Here is a 17,715-nt window from a genome sequence, read left to right as displayed (position 1 = left end):
AACGTTTATTATGGCAACACGCATGCGTAATAGGCATTAAATCCCTCCCAAGGTGACTTGCAGCTTCACAGAGCACATCAGCACAACTGGTATAACACAGTGCGAGATTCAGTGTTGCCAACCTCAAATAAATTTCTGTAGAATTAAAGAAATTCTCCACTCTTCAAAGACTAACATTCAATCACGAATCTACAGAAAAAGAAAATCCACTATTCCCAGTAGAGAAATAATAAATATTAACCCTCTGTGAGCATTTTACAGGTTAGTTCAATGAATGCGTTGAAATGGCTGCCCTGCGTGCTCACTTGCTGAAAATAATGCGCCCTGGTGGCTGCTTTGGTAGCTAGCTTGCGATTGCGGAGTAATACATTTCGGTTTTGTTTACGTCTACTTCAATCTTTAGTTGGAAATAGTTTAGTGGAGTTAAAGTTCATCCAAGTGGGAAAACAGTCTGCTGGTTGAGTAAAGCTTGCATCACAGCAGATTATATTATTATCAGGCGCGTTGAGTTTTGTTTACCTCTGCGTTAGTGTACAATCCGGATCGTGATCATAGGTACAGTATTCTTCCGTCTCTCCCTACGATACGAACTCAGGCCATCATAGTGTATTTTAAATATTGTATAGTGAATAGTTTTTTCCAACTAATTGCAAGTATGTACTATATGGATATTCACTGTAACGCTAACGACTTCAATGCCGCTGAGGGACATGAAAACTTGTAATGTATGTATGCTATTTCATTTTCCACCTTCACTAGATTGTAATATTAACAGTAGAATATAACACAGCACATTGACGTCGTTGTTTACATTCACAGTATGTCTCTCTACTATGCTCAAGGAACTCTATAGTCAAATTGTACGCACATTGGTTGCTAAAGTGTACCGGATCCTAAGTCTGATTATTATTGTTAATCATAGCGCATTTAAGTACAATTTGAAATACCTATGCAATTTTATCATTTCCTTTGAATTGGAGTCACTTGGAAAGATTAGTCTCGATTTGTACAGAGAAACAAAACATCACGATGAAAAACCTCTGTGCCAAAAAAAAAAAAAAAAAAGACGGATTTCCATATTAGGGGGAACAAAATTACATTTCTTAAAGGGAAGTACAGTATAATTGATACAGTCAAAATTAAAACTGACCAAGTGCAAAAAAACAAAGTTGAGGAAGCTAACAAGCTGACCCATATATCTAAATGTGAGAAAATAAGAATTAATTCAACTTTATTATAGTAAACTCTATGCCAATAAGTTATACTTGTAACATTTTCAGGTCATTATTCACATGAAACTGAATAATATAGTTTTTTTTTTTTAGTTTTCTCAAAACTTTCCTTTTTGCACTTGGTCAGTTTTCATTTTGACTGTATCAATTATAATAAAAAATTAATATCAACATCTCTTTCTTCTAAAAGGTAAATCTATTTTTAATTGAAGAGTCCACTGCAAGAATGATGGATGTCATTTGGAATACATTTTGCAGGAGAAGCAATTGAAAGTTTGAAATGCTTAGTGCTCAAAGCTTAACTGAGATATTCCGACCATTACTGGACAATGACTATCAGTGTTAATGCCATATAACTCTCTATGTACATTCTATATGTCTTAAGCTATGCATTGACAGTCTAGGTTTATTTTCGATAAGAAACTGACATCCATCATTCTTGCCGTGGACTCTTCAATTCTTTTAACAAGAAAATGGTTTACATACAAATTAACTTTTCCTATTTCTCTTTTTGTTCCTAAAAACCCTTCTCTCTGCGATTTGTTTATATAATTATGTAAGTTAGATGTATATTAACTGAATAATTAGCCCTATTATATAGCCAGAAATTTAGTAAAACAAGTTATTGTAATAATTCCTGCCTTTATTCCAGGGCTGGGCATCGGGAGCGGAACCAGTCTCTAAACGGGGACGCTTAATATTCATCCGTCACTCAATCAACGCTGCGCAGTTTTCGGCGTGGAAGAAAGGCGATGAAGAGAAATCATAGAGCTCCCCGTGAGAGAGTAGAATCCGCTCTTGGTGCCCAGCCCTGCTTTATTCGCTACATGTGCATGTACTTCCCTGATGTCTACTTTACGACGCTATGTACTGGATGCGCTATGCACTCGTGATCAAGGTCGATGTTTTCTACAATGATTGGGAGCTAACATCGTCTTATCCTTGCCCTAGAGGATTTCTATGAAAACTGCTGTCACATACCTTTTCACATAACATAATTCAATTATCGAAAATGGACGCGAGTAACAAAGTCCATCTGACGGAAATATGACATGTGCCTATGAATGATTATGAATTAAGAGAGGTGGATAAAAATAGTACATTATGCAACGAGCCTATAATGATAGTAATTAAGACGCAAGTATGGATGTTTATGAAACGAGCGCAAGCTCGTTTCATAACATTCATATGAACGTCTTAATTACCATTATAGGCAAGTTTCATACGACTTTTTATGCTCGACCATATTTCTAACTTGAAATTATTCAGATGTATACATTTTATTTGTATCTGACAAGATCGGAAGTGACCTTGTTCTAGGTCGCGAATTGTGAGATTTGCGCAGACGCGAAATTATTGATTTTTCCCGAGGAACAATAATATCACTGACCTTGATGTAATCCCGTTAAACTAGATATAACCTTGATTATTGAATTCTACATTGAAAAACGAGATGACAAATTTAATTTATTTGAATATTATTTAGAATTAACGCTAATTATTATAGTAACAGAACATAACCTTCTGCGACAGTATTGCATTTCGAGCCTCCGTGACTTTTAGCTAATTCTCTTTCGATTGCATATCCGAGAATAATCGATACTTGCGGTTTTATAACGGTACAAAGCTGACATGTCATTGGCTGAACACCTGTACTTTAATGAGTAGTGCACTTTAATGACATGCATTAAAGGACTGCTACCTGGTGTATAATTAGTACATTTAGGCATGGTGGAGCATAAAGAGACAATTACTCGTATCCATTGTGGAGATTGAACATAATTAATATTTTTAAAGTAAGGCATATAGTCCGAAACCGGTATCAACACTTGTGTTCTAAAATGAAATCAATTCTCGAATTTTGTTCAATAAACACATTAGATATGGGATCAAGTGGTACTAATATTAAGGATGAGCATCTGAGTAATATAATATATTATAAACATATAGTTACTTACTAGTTTGAAGATATTTGTGTGGGCTTCCACGCGGTGCAACATGTGCTAGAAAAGGAAAATAAAATATTAAAAATCATGTTAAAAACATAGTACTGCGTCGGTAATTGTCAGCAGTACCTTCTGATTTATTACTAATGCCAATGACAGCAAACCAAGGAAACAATGTAGGCTGCTGACATGTTCGTCAGAATAACTGCCACGAAATCCTTAGAATTACACATATAACATATACATACAGGATGAATACTAAATGCCGTCTTCGAAGACCAGGGCGTAATAGACCACATCAAAACATGCATACATAAGATAGGAACCAATACTCTATCTTGCAAGGTTTCCCAATTGTCTTTTGGGCCAAATATTATTTCCGTGTTAAACGCTTTTGTATGCAAGATTTCAGTTCAGAGTGTGACTCCGACTTGTCCATATCAAACATCCCGCACTTCCAAATTACACTTCCTTACTCCAAGCATGACGCACACAGGTTTGCTAGGATTTAGTCCAAGACCGTACAACGGGCGACTCGCGCACCACACTTTGAAAACCGGCGCCTGTTTGACGTAGGCAATGTAAACATCACGTGCTCACCTTACTTCAAAATGACAAACACATACGTATTGTAATGCCAGTTTAAACTGTCACAGTGGACAGAGAACTCACTGTACAGTTAGGTCCGAAAGTATTGTCAACCCCTTTGTTTGTATGTTGATTTGCATCCATTTTGAACATATCATAGCAGATGTGTGACGTTCCAGCTTGTTGGGTGATCCAGACCTTCATTATTACGGAACATGTGATGCGGCGCCAAGTCCTGTGTGAAGTTTTCCGCAGCAAAGGCGTGTGATTTCCCTTTGGGGAGTAATTAAGCAGCATGTCTCGAAACATGGATACCAGACAATTCAAGATTTGAGCAAGCTGTTAGGGAGGCATTCAGGGAAATCACAACGAATTTTCCTGCGGAAAATTTCGCACAGGACATGGCGCCTCATCATTTTGTGCAGCGACAATGATGGTGCCCATGCTGATGTTCTGGATCACTAAACAAGCTGGAACGTAAAGCATCAACCATTGCAACATAATAAAAATGGATGCACAGCAACATACAAATAAGTTGGTGGGGGTGACGAGACTTACGCACCTTACTGTACAGTACTTCAAACAAACCAACTAGCCTACTGTTATTTTCTTCGCAGTTCTTGCGATTAAACGAAGAATTCCGATCATTTCAGAGACAGACAGGTAATGCGAGTTTAAACAGTGATACATTGCACAGAGAACTCACTGTACAGTACTTGAAAACAAACCAACTACAGTTATTTTCTTCGCAGTTCTTACTCTTAAACGAAGAATTCCGATCATATCAGGGACAGACAGGTACATGTCGCACACATAACATAGTTATTGTGTTTTTGACATTTAACTCCAAATACTACAGGCTGTGGGACGAATGTAACTAACACTCCATTTGATTTTGAGTATTGCCTCTAATATTTCCGTAGCTAATCATCATAATATGACGGATATTATCTCGAATTTCAGCAACACAATATCCTCTAACACACTCCTGTCTTCCAAGACGACATTTAGTAATCAGCCTGTATATACACAGTGTGTCCCATTTAACTTTTCATTTCCAATAGCGTGTGAAATATTTCAAATATGCACAAACCGACAATTAAAAGTTAAATTAACTTACATCTGATACATGTAAAGCAGAGGACTGCATCGGACGTTTTCGCTCGAGCGCCAAGTAGTTCATAGCATAATCCGATAGGTACCGCACATGCATGATGGGTAAAATTGTCGCGAGCGATAAATCCTCGAACGACATAAGCCGAGCGTTAGACATCCGTTCTTGTTACAGTGATGAACTGTGTAGTAACATCATAGATGTTTATCATTTCGAAACTTTGCAGTGTTTAACTAACCTCTCCATAGCACAATTACAGAACTTGCTTTAAAATGTAATATAAATATTGTAGGTAAACTTTTTTTTTTTTTTTTTTTCCCACACGGGAGTGTTTTTTTTTTTGCCACATCTGATAGATGTTATTGTATGAAAATGTAATTATTATAAACGAAGAACACAATCACGATAATTCAAGAATCGTATCAAGTTTTCTAGCAACAACAATAATCTCTAATAATAAGGTATCAATCGTTGCGTCTGTACATTTGTCCCGCATGATTATTCGTTTTATTATATTTTCTGTGATGTTATCTCTGTACTAATATTGTTATTAATCTACTGCTATATCCATAATATTTTGTAAAACGTTTCTACATTGTCGCAGTATATAGGCGGAACACTATAGGCCTATATGCACCTATCATATTATATAATATGTGGTACTTCAAATATTGAATAATTATTAATTGACAATAATAACTATATATCGGAGTTTTTCGTACTATTTTATTTACAACTTCATGTTACTGTTTTGGTACGTTCCATTAAACGTTTGTCATAAACGCAGAAAATAAAGCCTTATTTTTACCGTGTGAGCAAAACATATGTGTATCTTATAAGTCGCCTTCCATACAAGATAACACATGTCGGTGAGGTGACCTTGTATTGTGCTTCTATTCATTACGAGCGTATCACGACCGATCTTATCTCACTCGAGGGTGCGACATTCGACCGAGTTCAAGCGAGCGATTTAACTCCAATGCAGCACTGTGATGTAAAGTAATTTTTGTACCTGATATAATTTTCAAGATATTAGAGTCATCTTTCTTCTTTTAAATGGGAACCAACTATGTTTTGTATTGCAAATGATACGTTAGCTCTGTGTAATAAGATATGGCTGCTTTATTGGCTGTTTGAATGTCACCGATAAGAGTAAACATTAACAATGTCTGACCAAGATTCCAATATGAGGAGGACAAATCTGGTTACATTTGTGCGTCAATTAAATCGCAGTTTGTAGGTACATTTTAATACTACGTACGTGTTGCACATGTTGAAGTGAGACATAAAAGTAGTGTAGAATAAAAAATAAACAATTATTCTCAAAAAACAAAACAAAATCTCCGGTGTGCAATGACATTTCTCGCCGATGGCTAATCTTTCACTTGTCCAGTACAGAACTGAAGAAATAACGGTTGTACTGAGTAGTGTACAGTATTATAGTGTGTTCGGTCTTCAATTAAGTCGACATGATAAGGTTGCGTCAGACATTGTTTATGTTTACTCTACTAGGTGACAATCAAACAGTCTGTAAAGTAATCAGTTGTTATTAGACAGAGTTAATGGAACATTTGCAATACTTACATAATTATTTACTGGCTTTTAAGGAACCTGGTGGTTCATTACCGCCCTCACATAAGCCCGCCTTTGGTCCGTACCCTGAGCAAGATTAATACATTCTCTATCATCATATCCCACCCCCTCAAATCTATTTTAATATTATCCTCCCATCTACTTCTCGGCCTCCTAAAGGTCTTTTTCCCTCCGGCCTCCCAACTAACACTCTATATGCATTTCTGGATTCAACCATACGTGCTACATGCCATGCCCATCTCAGATGTCTGGATTTAATGTTCCTAATTATGTCAGGTGAAGAATACAATGCGTGCAGTTCTGTGTTGTGTAACTTTCTCCATTCTCCTGTAACTTCATCTCTCTTAGCCCCAAATATTTTTCTAAGCACCTTAATTTCAAACACCCTCAACCTATGTTCCTCTCTCAAAGTGAGAGTTCAAGTTTCACAACCATAAAGAACAACCGGTAATATAACTGTTTTATAAATTCGAACTTTCAGATTTTTTGACACCAGACTGGATGATAAAAGCTTCTCAACCGAATAATAACAGGCATTTCTCATATTTATTCTCTGTTCAATTTCCTCCCGAGTATCATTTGTATTTGTTACTGTTGCTCCCAGAAATTTGAACTTCTCTACCTCTTCAAAAGATAAATTTCTAATTTTTATATTTCCATTTCGTACAATATTCTCGTCACGAGACATAATCATATACTTTGTCATTGTTTTCTACAATGATTGGGAGCTAACATCGTCTTATCCTTATCCTAGAGGATTTCTATGAAATCTGCTGTCACATACCTTTTCACAAAACATAATTCAATTATCAAAAATGGACGCGAATAACAAAGTCCATCTGACGGAAATATGACATGTGCCTATGAATGATTATGAATTAAGAGAGGTGGATAAAAATAGTACATTATGCAACGAGCCTATAATGATAGTAATTAAGACGCAAGTATGGATGTTTATGAAACGAGCGCAAGCTCGTTTCGTAATATTCATACGAGCGTCTTAATTACCATTATAGGCAAGTTTCATACGACTTTTCATGCTCGACCATATTTTTAACTTGAAATTATTCAGATGTATACATTTTATTTGTATCTGACAGGATCGGAAGTGACCTTGTTCTAGGTCGTGAATTGTGAGATGTGCGCAGACGCGAAATTATTGATTTTTTCCGAAGAACAATAATGTCACTGACCTTGATGTAATTCCGTTAAACTTGATATAACCTTGATTATTGAATTCGACATTGAAAAACGAGATGACAAATTGAATTTACTTGAATATTATTTACAATTTACGCTAATTATTATAGTAACAGAACATAACCTTCTGCGACTGTATTGCATTTCCAGCCTCCGTGACTTTTCGCTAATTCTCTTTCGACTGCATATCCGAGAATAATCGATACTTGCGGTTTTATAACGGTACAAAGCTGACTATTCATTGGCTGAACACCTGTAAGCTGACTTGTCATTGGCTGAGTAGTGTACTTTAATGACATGCATTAAAGGACCGCTACCAGGTGTATAATTAGTACATTTCGGCATGGTCGAGCATAAAGAGACAATTACTCGTATCCAGTGTGCAGATTGAACAAAATTAATATTTTTAAAGTAAGGCATATAGTCCGAAACCGGTATCAACACTTGTGTTCTAAAATGAAATCAATTCTCGAATTTTGTTCAATAAACACATTAGATATGGGATCCAGTGGTACTAATATTAAGGAAGAGCATCTGAGTAATATAATATATTATACACATATAGTTACCTCAGGGGTGAAGACGTTTGTCTGAGCCCACACACGGTGCAACTTGCGCTGGAAAAGGTAAAAAGAAACTATTAAAAAATCATGTTAAAAACATAGTACTGCGTCGGTAATTGTCAGCAGTACCTTCTGATTTATTACTAATGCCAATGACAGCAAACCAAAGGAACAATGTAGCCTGCTGACATGTTCGTCAGAATAACTGCCACGAAATCTTAGATGTACACATATAACATATACATACAGGATGAATACTAAATGCCGTCTTCGAAGACCAGGGCGTAATAGACCACATCAAAACATGCATAAATAAGGTAGGAACCAATACTCTATCTTGCAATGTTTCCCGATTGTCTTTTGGGCCAAATATTATTTCCGTGTTAAACGCTTTTGTATGCAAGGTTTCAGTTCAGACTGTGACTCCGACTTGTCCATATCAAACATCCCGCACTTCCAAATTACACTTTCTTGCTCCAAGCATGACGCACACAGGTTTGCTAGGCCGTACAACGGGCCACTCGCGCACCACACTTTGAAAACCGGCGCCAGTTTGACGTAGGCAATGTAAACATCACGTGCTTACTTTACTTCAAAATGACAAACACATACGTATTGTAATGCCAGTTTAAACTGTCACAGTGGACAGAGAACTCACTGTACAGTTAGGTCCGAAAGTATTGTCAACCCCTTTGTTTGTATGTTGATTTGCATCCATTTTGAACATATCATAGCAGATGTGTGACGTTCCAGCTTGTTGGGTGATCCAGACCTTCATTATTACGGAACATGTGATGCGGCGCCAAGTCCTGTGTGAAGTTTTCAGCAGCAAAGGCGTGTGATTTCCCTTTGGGGAATAATTAAGCAGCATGTCTCGAAACATGGATACCAGACAATTCAAGATTTGAGCAAGCTGTTAGGGAGGCATTCAGGGAAATCACAACGAATTTTCCTCCGGAAAATTTCGCACAGGACATGGCGCCTCATCATTTTGTGCAGCGACAATGATGGTGCCCATACTGATGTTCTGGATCACTAAACAAGCTGGAACGTAAAGCATCAACCATTGCAACATAATAAAAATGGATGCACAGCAACATACAAATAAGTTGGTGGGGGTGACGAGACTTACGCACCTTACTGTACAGTACTTCAAACAAACCAACTAGCCTACTGTTATTTTCTTCGCAGTTCTTGCGATTAAACGAAGAATTCCGATCATTTCAGAGACAGACAAGTAATGCGAGCTTAAACAGTGTTATTGTACAGAGAACTCACTGTATAGTACTTTAAAACAAACCAACTAGACTACTGTTATTTTCTTCGCAGTTCTTACGCCTAAACGAAGAATTCGGATCATATCAGAGACAGACAGGTACACGTCGCACACATCACATAGTTATTGTGTTTTTTGACATTTAACTCCAAATACTACAGGCTGTGGGACGAAAGTAACTAATACTCCATTTGATTTTGAGTATTGCCCCTAATATGTCCGTAACTAATCATCATAAAATGACGGTTCTTATCTCGAATTTCAGCAACACAATATCCTCTAACACACTCCTGTCTTCCAAGACGACGTTTAGTAATCAGCCTGTATATACACAGTGTGTCCCATTTAATTTTTTACCTCCAATAGCGTGTGAAATATTTCAAATACGCACAAACCGACAATTAAAAGTTAAATTAACTTACATCTGATACATGTAAAGCAGAGGTCTGCATAGGACGTTTTCGCTCGAGGGCCAAGTAGTTCATAGCATAATCCGATAGGTAGCGCACATGCATGATGGGTAAAATTGTCGCGAGCGATAAATCCTCGAATGACATAAGCCGAGCGTTAGGCCTCCGTGCTTGTTACAGTGATGAACTGTGTAGTAACATCATAGATGTTTATCATTTCGAAACTTTGCAGTGTTTAACTAACCTCTCCATAGCACTACTACAGAACTTGCTTTAAAATGTAATATAAATATTGTAGGTAAACGTTTTTTTTTTTTCTTTTCCCCCACACGGGAGTGATTTTGTTTTTGCCTCTTCTGATAGATGTTATTGTATGTAAATGTAATTATTATAAACGAAGAACACAATCACGATAATGCAAGAACTGTATCAACTTTTCTAGCAACAACAATAATCTCTAATTAATAAGGTATCAATCGTTGCGTCTGTACATTTGTCCCGCATGATTATTCGTTTTATTATATTTTCTGTGACGTTATCTCTATACTAATATTGTTATTAATCTACTGCTATATCAATAATATTTTGTAAAACGTTTCTACATTGTCGCAGTATATAGGCGGAACACTATAGGCCTATATGCACCTATCATATTATATAATATGTGGTACATCAAATATTGAATAATTATGAATTGGCAATAATAACTGTATATCGGAATTTTTCGTACTATTTTATTTACAACTTCATGTTACTGTTTTGGTACGTTCCATTAAACGTTTGTCATAAACGCAGAAAATAAAGCCTTATTTTTGCCGTGTGAGCAAAACATATGTGCATCTTATCTGTCGCCTTCCATACAAGATAACACATGTCGGTGAGATGACCTTGTACTGTGCTTCTATTCATTACGAGCGTATCACGACCGATCTTATCTCATTCGAGGGTGCGACATTCGACCGAGTTCAAGCGAGCGATTTAACTCCAATGCAGCACTGTGATGTAAAGTAATTTTTGTACCTGATATAATTTTCAAGATATTAGAGTCATCTTTCTTTTTTTAATTGGGAACCAACTATGTTTTGTATTGCAAATGATACGTTATCTCTGTGTAATAAGATATGGCTGCTTTATTGGCTGTTTGAATGTCACCGGTAAGAGTAAACATTAACAATGTCTGACCAAGATTCGAATAAGAGGAGGACAAATCTGGTTACATTTGTGCGTCAATTAAATCGCAATTTGTAGGTACATTTTAATACTACGTACGTGTTACACATGTTGAAGTAAGACATAAAAGTAGTGTAGAATAAAAAATAAACAATTATTCTCAAAAAACAAAACAAAATCTCCGGTGTGCAATGACATTTCTCGCCGATGGCTAATCTTTCACTTGTCCAGTACAGAACTGAAGAAATAAGGGTTGTACTGAGTAGTGTAGCCTACAGTATTATAGTGTGTTCGGTCTTCAATTAAGTCAACATGATGAGGTTGCGTCAGACATTGTTTATGTTTACTCTACTAGGTGACATTCAAACAGTCTGTAAATTAATCAGTTGTTATTAGACAGAGTTAATGGAACATTTGCAATACTTACATAATTACTTACTGGCTTTTAAGGAACCTGGAGGTTCATTACCGCCCTCACATAAGCCCGCCTTTGGTCCGTACCCTGAGCAAGATTAATACATTCTCTATCATCATATCCCTCCTCCCTCAAATCTATTTTAATATTCTCCTCCCACCTACTTCTCGGCCTCCCTAAAGGTCTTTCTCCCTCCGGCCTCCCAACTAACACTCTATATGCATTTCTGGATTCACCCATACGTGCTACATGGCATGCCCATCTCAGATGTCTGGATTTAATGTTCCTAATTATGTCAGGTGAAGAATATAATGCGTGTAGTTCTGTGTTGTGTAACTTTCTCCATTCTCCTGTAACTTTATCTCTCTTAGCCCCAAATATTTTTCTAAGCACCTTATTCTCAAACACACCCTTAACCTATGTTCCTCTCTCAAAGTGAGAGACCAAGTTTCAGAACCATAAAGAACAACCGGTAATATAACTGTTTTATAAATTCTAACTTTCAGATTTTTTGACAGCAGACTGGATGATAAAAGCTTCTTAACCGTATAATAACAGGCATTTCCCATATTTATTCTCTGTTTAATTTCCTCCCGAGTATCATTTGTATTTGTTACTGTTGCTCCCAGATATTTGAACTTCTCCATCTCTTCAAAAGATAAATTTCTAATTTTTATATTTCCATTTCGTACAATATTCTCGTCACGAGACATAATCATATACTTTGTCTTTTCGGGATTTGCAATACAAATGATAACAGCCATTATTTAAAAGGAAACCAACTAAGCCTAATATTCTGAAAATTATTTCATATACAAAAAAACATTACGTATATTAGATGTCCCCTTGGATTTAATTTAACTTGTAATTGTCGGTTTCTGGATATCTGAAATATTTCACACGCTATCGCAGGTGACGGCGTTAAGTGGGGCATCCTGTATATATCTTCATATTTGTGCATTGAACTTATTGGACATATGAAATTATTAACACTTCTTTAGCCAAGTATTTACAGAAACAAAGGATAATGGTGGACTAAATGTAATATTTCACTGGTTTTATTAATTCTATTAGTAACGATTGTACTTTAGTGGCCTGGTTAGTATAGGCGAATTATGACACTATAAATATATGTCTAATTCCTTTAAGGGGAGAGGATGTTATTTTTTTTAACTTTTTTTTTCTATTTGGTGTAAATTATTAATTGTATGTATGTAGAGAGCTCATATCTGTGGCAACTCAATGAAATAAAAATATTTTGAAAAAAAAAATATTTGGGGGCCCAAATTTTTAAAAAATATATGCCCAATGCAGGATTGTCCTAAAACCGATATATCTAAACCGTTTTTAAAGATAGATTCAAAATGTTTTTGCAATGTATTTGCAAAAGTATGTTCTACAAACTGTCTGTAACAGAATTTTGATATTAGTCCCTAGGTTTGTAAAATAAACAATTAAAATTTAGTAACAATTTTCTGATTTCCTTTCTTGCAAACAAACGGACGTATTTTTAAAATGAAATCAATTAACAAAATTCTGTTACAGACAAAAGTTTCCTAATAGTCTAAAGAATGTGTGTTCTAAATTTCATGCATGTATCTTTAATAGTTCAGAAATTATAATCATTTTGTCTGGTAATGTAGCAAAAAAATTTAAGTTACTGGAAACGGACAAAAGCGGGCGTGTGATTTAAAAATACATAGCGCAGGAAGTTTAAAATTGACGTCTCAACGTCCGATAAGGGCACAAATACCCACAAAATGTTATGCAATGCATTCCACACATATCAAAGGGTATTTTAAAGAAAAAAATCAATTTTTTGAAAATTTAATTTACCGGAAAGAACAATAAAAGTGGGCGAGTGATTTAATAATGCATAACGCAGGAAGTTTAAAATTGGCGATCCACAAATATCACAGAGTATTTTAAAGAATTATTTTTCTTAAATTAAGTCATTTTTCATCAAAAATACCATCATCTCCCCTTAAATAACAGCCTGATACTGAAGCGGTACCTTCTGATAAATACCCGGCTGAGAGGATAGTAATAATTTCAAATCTAGAACTTGTTCAATGAATAAAAATTGATAAAAGTAATCTAGGTCTTATAAAGACTAATCTATATAGTGGAATACACAACAGAGGGGGAGGGGGCGGAAAGATGGGAACCCATGATGCGCTCCTCAAAGATAAATCAAATTAAAATGATAGAATAGTCACTGTCGGGCTTCATGTTCATAGCAACCAACCGTGAGGAATTCTATTACGAATATGGTTTTAGATGTGAGTTTTTTCAGAAGTCCTGAAATTCACTATATTCATCATTTCTTAGTCGGTTCTTTACGTTTAGAACTACATCGATCGAAAAAAGGAAATCTACCCTAAAAAGTAGTACCAATCATAGATTCAAAGTGAGTCTGTTTAGGGATTTCAACAAAATTTGGTTACATCAGTTACATCTAGTAGAATAAGCGTCAGTTCTACAAAGTGCTGAGGAATGGAAAATGCTTCAAACAATTCTAAACAGAGATCAAAGGGATGTATTGGAATAAACAGACAGAGAAACAGGAAGAAGGGATTGAAAATTCGGGATGAAGGCGTGGCAAAAGTCATCTTCGACAAAAAGGAGTCACATATTATGTGAAATTCCTGTCCACAGATACAGTATATAAATGTAAAATTGAATAATATTATAAAAATAATCAACATCCATAAGATAAGCAAGAAGAAAATTTGAACTACAATTGTCGTAACTATTATTTTAAACTTTTATTAAATTACTATTATTATTATTATTATTATTATTATTATTATTATTATTATTATTATTATTATTATTAAATGTTAATTATTCTCTTAGTAATGTCATAATTACTAGGAGAGATAGTATTATAGATCTTGGTGTCTTACTTAATTCTGGGCTACATCATATAGGAATGGGATGGGTGTGGGATAGAAGTGATAATAACTGGAGGAATATAGGGTCTAATGTGAAGATGCGTTTAATTGATATCGAGAGGCAAGAGATTGAGCTCCAATGTTCGGAAAAGTCCTCACTACATTTACAATCAGATCTCATGCTTAACTGGGGGAGGTGTGACTGCATAAATTCTTGTAACAAAGGCAGTAGAGCAGGTTTAGCGTGGCTAAGATTGGGGGTTATGAAGGTTAATAAAATTGTCAACGAAGAAGGAGAGCGCCTTTGTCCCCTTTGCAGAGAAAAGGACTCCTACAGGCATATTTTAATACAGTGTGTCGAATTGCAACAAGTACGGAGAAAATATCTACCACCCTCGATGCTAAATCAGAATAGGAGTTCGCTTGCATGTCTTGACCTCATGGGGAATAGAGAATACGAACAAAAGACTGGATTGTTTCTCTTGAAGGTGAGACAGATTAGAAGTGCAGCTGTGGAAGTTTGTGATACGAACTGACGAAGGGATAATGGTATCTACCCAATTATATACTTTTATGTCTGTTTTAGGTCAGGATGTATTATATAATGTGTTTTGTTGTACCATTTTCATTTTAATATGTGTGTTCTTTACAGAGTGGTTGGATAAAATCATAGGTGAGGGGAGTGAAACCTGCAAAGTAGGACTTGTTTTAGGTACAAAGCACGGACAGTCAGAAGACCCGTGCACTGGATTTTAGAGAAAATTACGATAATATAACATCTGTATGTACAATATTACTCAATAAATCCATCCATCCATCCATCAATCCAAATCTAAATCCTAATCTAAATCCTAATCCAACTATCTGTCTGTCTGTCTGTCTGTCTGTCTGTCTGTCTGTCTGTCTGTCTGTCTATCTATCTATCTATCTATCCATCTATCTATCCATCTATCTATCCATCTATCTATCTATCTATCTATCCATCCATCCATCCATCCATCCATCCATCCGTCCGTCCGTCTGTCTATGTATCTATGTACCTACCTACCTACCTGTCTATCTGTCTGTCTGTCTGTCTATCTATTTGAGCATGTAATCTTAAACTAGTTATATTGATCACTTGTAACTGATATGACTTAGCTTAAAACTGTACATTTGGCTTTGACAGGGTTAGTTTCTTCAAAATATTATGAATTCATGATATTTTTCTTCATCGCATACCATGAAGTAGTAGTTCATTACAGTTTATGACATGGATAGAAAGAAACGCATACAACTAAAAAATATGCATGCAGTTTTTTTCATAAAGGAAATATGTTTATCGTTAAATTATACCTCCTGTTATAATGATTATGGCTTTAAATTTACCTTTATTAAAATATATCTCATAAGAGGTTATCAAATAATATTTCTGCCTTGAAATCTTTAGTAAAATATTAGTAAATGATTAAGTTGTATATACTTTACTTATGTATACCGTCCAGTTCCACAACACCACTAAGCAAGTGAGCAAACACAATAATTGCTTATCACATGTGCAAATATCTTAGAGAAAAAAATACGCTGGTGAATTCAAAATCCCCTTCCCTACCTGTACGGGCTATTCCGTATGAAATCGATCAGTAAAAAACCTCGCATTTTTTATACTCTAATTTTTTCCCTATTTATACAAGATGGTGAGGGGACTGCATTTTCAAAAATATACTATCGAAAGTCAAACTGTTTTCGTATTATTGAGCGACAAATTTAGCGTATTTTATAAAAACAAGCCTCTTTCAGCGCTCCGAACTCTGGAACCGTTTACTGCAGAACATTGAACGAGAGCTTATTTTGAAGCTGACATCTTGTAGGTTACGTTAAGAAGTAATCCTTATTTTTATTGTACACAGAGAGACAGATAATCTCATTTTACTTGCTTTTAGGATTTTTGGCCATTTGTAAAAATTAAAATATATATATATATATATATATATATATATATATATTGAGAAAAAGCCTTGCATTATTAAGAAGGATTCGGCATTGTTTGCTTAGTGGTACGGCAATAAGTTTCGAGGGTATTAAATAGATTATTTTCACACGCCTAGACTTGAACGGAGCTTATACCGCACACACTGGCTGAGAGTTGAAGATAAGCGAGTGTTGGGCGTCATTTTACTCCTGTGTTTATGAAAAGCTGTGATAAAGCTAGCTCAGCCATGCGCTTACTAGACAACACATCACGTGTTTGTCTCCTGGCCTTGCTTGTCTCTGGCTAGCTCCCGCCTCACAGCCAGCTGGTTACTTCACGCGCGTACTATTTATTTTCTTTATTTGATATTTTCAATACATTCTTATCAACATACCATCAGTAAAAAAATATGTGTTTATTTGTACTTTCAATGCGGAATCTAACTATATATTTTTAAAATATTTTTTTCCTGGCCAAAGGCGTCTTAATGAGGAAAAAATCTAAATTTCTCCATTTCCATAAAAAGTAAGAAAATCTGTTTGTATGTCAATATAAACTCTAATTTCTCAGCATCAAAATAAACCATGATTTTGATCATTGGATGAAAGGGTTTCGGAGCTACAACAGTTTGAATTTGCTAATTTTATGAAAATACGATAAATTTAAATATTTTAAATTTAAACACTTTGCACAAAGCATTGTATCACAGTTCTCTACGTACAAAAAAGTTTCATTTATTTAGAAATTGTAAGGTCAATTTTCTCTATATTTCGGTCGATTTGAGATGGAATAGCTCGTACGCAACTTCCACTCTAATTCATATACATGGAAGAGTTACTCACCCCATATCCACTTCCTGTTACTGTTCCATACACTCTGAAATGTCGCCTTGTCGCTTCACGTTCGGCATCAGCTGCTTCCTGCGAAACGAAATGAATGAAAGAATAACAGTCATTTACAAAAATAAGAAATTGTCTTCAGGCCTAAACAATTTTACAGAACGAAAGGTAAGTACACATTGTGGGAGAATGGAATGTAGACTTCAGTGTTTTCAAAAATGTCTGATGACCAGAAAAAGTTTTATTGGAAAAGTGCTGGTACCTTCAATTAATGGCACAGTGTTTTTTCCTCAAAACATCTTACGAACAAGAAGATATATGCCTAATAGTAAAGAAAAAGAAACGTCACTTTCAGCAACGAAACGTGTCATGCAAATTGAAGCAAACACGTCACAGAAAATGAAATCATCAAATAGCAAGAAGTCTCACATGATGACTCTCATAGACGTTAATCAGATACATAAAACATACTGCATAAAGACTTTCAAGCCATCCTACCACTATAAACAGGTTGTTATTAC

The 17,715-nt window shown here is 35.6% G+C and overlaps 1 long non-coding RNA gene across 1 annotated transcript; it reads right to left on the bottom strand.

Moving 5' to 3' along the window:
• Positions 1-3,189: 3,189 nt before the first annotated feature.
• Positions 3,190-17,276, bottom strand: LOC138715702 (uncharacterized). The gene is made up of 3 exons (XR_011336556.1): positions 17,198-17,276; positions 8,243-8,290; positions 3,190-3,235 (listed from the first exon to the last, which is right to left on the bottom strand). It is a non-coding gene; the product is annotated as an uncharacterized lncRNA (long non-coding RNA).
• Between the last annotated feature and the right edge of the window lie 439 nt (positions 17,277-17,715).

This window comes from Periplaneta americana, chromosome 15 (assembly GCF_040183065.1).
Source record: "Periplaneta americana isolate PAMFEO1 chromosome 15, P.americana_PAMFEO1_priV1, whole genome shotgun sequence".
In the NCBI taxonomy this organism is placed as follows: domain Eukaryota; kingdom Metazoa; phylum Arthropoda; class Insecta; order Blattodea; family Blattidae; genus Periplaneta; species Periplaneta americana.
This window is presented reverse-complemented; position numbering and strand designations above follow the sequence as displayed.